Below are 6,000 nucleotides of genomic sequence, written 5' to 3'. Positions count from 1 at the left end.
GTACAGCAGGATTTGTCATGCTAGGTTTGAAACATTTGAACCTGTATCACTTATTTGCTAGGAAAACAAAAAAGGAGCTGCATTTTATCCGTAAGGTCTTCCTTTAGCACCTGCATTTGTATCATGAGGTAAAGTAGCATATACTGGCTTAGTCTCACCTTCCCTTTTTAAAAGCTGATCTCCCATTTAAAAAAAGAAGAGCGTCTGAAAAATAAAGCTTGCAGTCACAAACCTGCGGGTTTGCTGTGACTGTTCTCACAGCTGAGATGGCAGAGAATGCAGGATGTGGCTATGGTCAGCTGCAGCAGCTGAGATCTGGAACGTGATCATTCCCAGCTGCAGTGGTACCAAGCTCTGGCAAAGCAGAAGGACAGACAGCATGCTAACTAGTGCTATTTATTACAACGGGAAAAGTCTTTTACTTGCATTAGAAATGAAAACCAGCCCATAATTTTCATTATCAGTGTTACATGACCGGCCCAGACTTAGGCAAGGTACTGTTAACCAAACCTGCTAGTAATATCACAGTGTCGGATAAGCAGCCATTTTCAGTTTAGATAATTGTCCCATACATTTTTGTTTAAAGTTATGAACAAGTATGCTGTAAGGCAGAAATTTCTAGTCTGTGGAAGTGCTCAATGTATTTCCAGGTGTAATGTGTCCAGAAGACTTCTATTTTCCTCAGCTACACCTTGGCAATTTTATGGTATTTGTTGGAAGACAGTCCTGGTACCTAACCAATTCTGAGTTGTGTTTTGGTTTTTTGGTACAAAGTCATTTGATAAAACTCATAAACTTGCTTGAATGCTGATACTGGATTATTTCAGGTTGAACATTTTACCTGGCATTGTAAATACTGCTTACATTTCTCCTGGTGATATTTTGCCACTCCATTGTACAATTGCCTGTGGCTTGGTTTTACTTGCAGTTGTTTCAAGTTGTTAATGACATCATCATAACCTGACATTTTTGTAAATGTCCAGTTTGTCTGCTGGCCTTTGTTTTCCTGTTCTGAGCCTCATGATCCAGTTGTTTTGAAGTTTTGTGCAGCACTAACTTGTGCAGAATAATTTCTGTAGTCTCTACATTACACCTCAAATCAGTGCTTTTCTTCCACCCTTGCCTTTTAAACTTGGTTTATCTTTTCTTAAAAGTACGTCCTCCTTTCCCAGGGGGAGGTAGGGAGGGTCCTCCAAAGCCACTGCATCTTTTTCCTGTGTTATTGAGCTTCTCTTACGCTATTTCTATTTCTCTACTATTGTTGTTTTAGAAAGGAACAAATAAATACATTTCATAGAATCCGCGTTTGGTCTTGTAGCAGTCTCACGTTCTTGCATCTTTTGTGTACACTACCAAAGTACAATGTCCACCATTTAAAATCTTGCAATATATACTTTTCTTTTTTCTAGGATCCTGATTAGACAGAAATCCTGCCAATAACCCAACATCCTGCTGCTATATGCAGATGTTCTTAGGCCACATTGAAGCCTCAACTCTTAACTGTTAAAAGAACAGTTCTTACAGAAGAACATTTAAGTGTCCATACAGTATAAGTCGAAAGGTTCATCTAATGCATTATTCTCTGGCCATAAGCAGATTTCCATGAAAAAGCACAATAGGAAAAAATATATAGGACACTGCACTCTTCTTTCTTCTAGCCCTGTTAGAAGCTTGCCATTTTGCTATGAAGATTTAAGGATTTTACATGTGTTGAACCCATTTACTTTCATAACCATGTGCTGCAGAGCAGGAACATAAGATACTGCCACTGCTACTCGTTAATGTTGTTTCATTTAATTTCTCTTCTTCAGAGTCAACAAGTCCTTAGGTGAGTTGCTTTTGTTGTCTTACTCAGCCGTCAAGCTGAAGTCTCCATTCCTCCCCCAGATAGGCTGTTCTCCTAAGCATTTTCTGAAAGTACTACTCCTGTAAATACAGAATAATGTGGCAACTTTACTCGGATAGCAAACTCTGTGTAGGCAGAACTCAACCATAATGTAGAAGCAACAGTGATTATTATTTAAAAAACCAATAAAAGCACAGAAAGATCTCAAGTGATTTCTACTTACAGATCTTTGATTTATTAAGCAATTTAGGTTTGAATTCTCACAGACTGTTAAAACTATATAAGATATTTAAAAATACATTAAAATATTGGTTTTGGGTATATTAAATTTTGGAAAGCAGTTACATTAAAAGTTATTAGGCAACAAAGATCAAGTATTTGTTTTAAATCAAAGAATGCAGTATTATTCATTTAAGTTGCAATTTCAACTTTAAATTTTAAGAGAGAAGAGTCTGGAGCTGTTCTTTTCTTTCTTGTGTAACATGTTATTTAAATCTATTGAAATAGACACCTCACTATGCCAAGTAGTGTTACCAAGCAATCAAAATCTGGAAGCACGCAACTGTCATTAAGGACAAAACATATAGATCACATATTCTGAAAAGTACGTTACCCTTTTGTGTCAAAAATATTATCCAGCAACTTTGTTCCAACTGGATGTCTACCAAAAAACAAGACAAGTTAAAAATCAGTGGAGTTAAACCCCTTGGAGAGATGCAGTGCTGTGAGTATAATTGAAATGTTAATAATTATGCTCATGCTGATAATTACCAAGAATAGTTTGGTATAGTAGTTACAGAGCTCACCTTTCACCTCTGGGTCTTGGATTTGATTTCTACCTGGAACTGTATGAAAAGAGTTCAATTATCTCCATCTCCCTTTTAGTGGATGGATTTTCCACCCCATTCACACTTCAGAAATAAACAAGAATAAAAATGGAGAGGGACAGAAAGAACATTTTATGGCCCCTAATTAGCTAATTAGTGTGAAGTTGTTTTTTTTTTTTTAATTAAATTTGTCAGGAAATGTAATACAGTTTAGTCCATTTGGAAAAGAAACAAAATGACTGAAAAAATGCAGGCTGAGACAAAGATCTACTGAAGACCTTTTGCTACAGTTTATTTTCATGTTTTGAGTATAACGTACAAAAATTATGTGGTCACGTAATGTAAAGATAATACATATTGTTGCTGTGCAACAGCTACATAGCTGTGTATCCAGCCTTATTAACACGACACACTTTCGCTTAGTACTTATTTCTATTCAATCTAATGCTTAATAAGAAAAAGAACTGAATTACAACTAATGCAAAGAGTTAAAAACAGAAGGCTGAACAAACACATCAAACCTATCCAATGGTCTGAAGCTGGATTTTAAGTAGCCCAGTCACAACCATCCACACATGCAGAAACAAAGCAACAACTATGAGAATATGTAGGTATCCATATGGTTCTCTAACTCCAAGGTTTCAAAGATTATATAAAGTTCTGCCCACCTTGGAGTGCAACTTTTGGAATTGAAAACATCGTGATGGGAAGAGCAGCCCAGCACCTGGTGCCTTAACGCAGATCTACAAGACAGAGCACAGTCTGGAATTTAGGGAACTGAAGGTGGTGTCATCATATCAAGTGAAATCGAAGAGAGCTCTTTAGAGCTACACAAAGATTAAGCAATAAAGACCAACATTAAACAACAACTACTGCTCATGAAATGTTGTAATTGGTCTCCATCAGTCACTTACCATTTACTATGATAAATGCTGGTTTAGTCTGTGAATTGTACAAGTCTAAAAAAAACAACAGTGGACACAAGCTGCATTCCTTAACTGTGTTAAGAAGAGCAAACCTAATGGGATTTTATTTCATTCTTACCTGGAAGCATCATTACCCGTATTCTTCTTTCTGGGCTGTTCTAGGTACTTAGAATCATAGAATCATAGTATGGTTTGTGTTGGAAGGGACCTTTAAGATCATCCAGTTCCAACCCCCTGCTATAGGGAGGGACACCTCCCTCTGGACCAGGTTGCTCAAAGCCCCGTCAAGCCTGGCCTTGAATGCCTCCAGGGAGGGGGCATCCACAGACTTCCCCACTGAGTAGGGACCATACTTCAGCAAATTACAATAAGCCAGACTTCAGTTACTGTAGCACACTTGGATCCACGTTCAAGAAGAAAATAGAAAATACAGTATTTGGCAGCACTGGGACGTTCAGTTAAAGACTGCCAACAGACAGCCATAATATTTTGTATCATGCAGTTCATTAAAGGTGGTTAACTTCTGCATGCGAGGCTGCTCAATCCTTTCTCCCTCATCCATCTCCTTGTTTTAGAATAGCCCATAAAAATGAAAAACAAAGAGAAATCCCTCTTCATCACATAGATGAAATAGAAAATGAAATAAGGTCCAGACATCATGAAGTTTTTTGTTGTTGTTTGTTTGTTTGTATGGTAGACTCTACCAATTAAGAACCACAACACAGGAAACTACAGTCTACACCTGGAAAAGAGCAGGAATTTTTCTGTTCCTTGGATTTCGGTAGCATTCAAATGGAATTTGAAATTAAGTAGGGTCAGGACAACCATTTGAGAGGATTCCGAATATTTTAGAATTGAAATACATGCACCTGCATTGCACTGATCTTTGTAATATTCATTGCAATAGGCTAAAATCCATCCAGGAAGAGGGAGCACTGCCCTCTTGTATCCAGAAAGTACTCCAGCTGCTGAGAAAAGGGCACAGCACCCATTTCTCCAGTTCTTTCCTGCTTTCCCTGGCTTTTATTTGCAAATGCTTTGATTTCAACTCAAATAGTAGATAGTGAGTCATTATACGTATTTTGACCCCTTTCTTTCCACAATGCGGCAAAGTATAAGGGGAACTAGTGCCATTTCAGTCCAATCACAAGGCCCAAAATTTGTGAAATCAACCTTTGTTTCCTGCATGAAGATCCTTAAGTGATTGAACTTGCATACATTGTAGAGCCAGCTTAAATCTACCTTCTGTAATAAAGCATTTCATAAGTCTTTATTTCTCTCTTTCTGAAGATGACATTGCCCTAAATTACAGAATTAGCCACGAGAGTATATTTGTGAAGCAATACTGAAGTTTGCTCTTGCAGCACTAGCAGGATAATTTGCGAGCCATACTTCCATTTGGTAAACATGGAAACTGTTCTACATTTGTCAGTTTTAATTGCTACAATTACAGAGCATGAAAACACCAAGTGCTTTACTAAAGGTGGGAAAAAAGTTGAATTCTCCTGGTTTCGCTTTCCAAAGGAACAGGATGATTCATTCATCTGGTAATGCTTAAGGTGCTTTCTCTCTTCCTAGAAAACTGTCAAATGGGGCACAATCAGAGTCAAAGGAAAGCATTGGAAAGGCTGCGTGTTCACGCTGTCTGTGAGGTGTCATGCTCAAGTGCGCGACACTTCAGCAGCATGCAGTACTGTGGTTCTGTCTCCGGCTGTATATCACCTGTGGTGCTGCCACTCACTAAAAATAAATAAATAAATAAACATCCATAACCATCAATCGCAGTCTTACAAAGTTACCTATCAATTAAAATGTATTTTGAAATTTTTGAAGTGGTAAAAGGCATAAATCTACAGGGAATGCAACAGTCACTGGTAGGAATGGGGCAGGGAATAACCCCTCCAGCTCAACATAATCAAAGGCTTTGATAGTAAATGTACAGGTTCTGCATTGCACCCACAGAGTTTCAAAACAGTGAATACAAGGTTTTTCCTCTCTGGGTTTTAAAATAGGAAAAATACTAAAATGCAAGTGAAAATGGGAAAATAGAGAATCCATTAAAGATATTCTCACAGTAGGGCACAATAGGCCTTCTATTTAGCAGCTCACAGCTAAAGCATTTGCAAACTGTGTAGTTATCAAGAAAATGATAGATGAAGGAACTTAAAATAATAATTTCAAATACTCATTTCTTTGACCTTGCTCTATTTAATTTCACAAGAGGAGCTAACCTACAAAATGTTTTGACATCAAAGGGTTCTGTCCTTGAAACACCTCTCACAGTTGCTTTGTGGAGGTATCTCTTATGTCCATTATTTCTTTCAAAATACAAATAATTCCACTTCTTCATGTATAGCTTCACTTATCTGCGTCCCCAATTCCTCTGATTTCTACAGAGCAG

The sequence above is a fragment of the Gallus gallus genome, chromosome 5 (assembly GCF_016699485.2).
Source record: "Gallus gallus isolate bGalGal1 chromosome 5, bGalGal1.mat.broiler.GRCg7b, whole genome shotgun sequence".
NCBI lineage: Eukaryota > Metazoa > Chordata > Aves > Galliformes > Phasianidae > Gallus > Gallus gallus.
The sequence above is the reverse complement of the archived record's forward strand: the minus strand, read 5'-3'. Positions refer to the sequence as shown.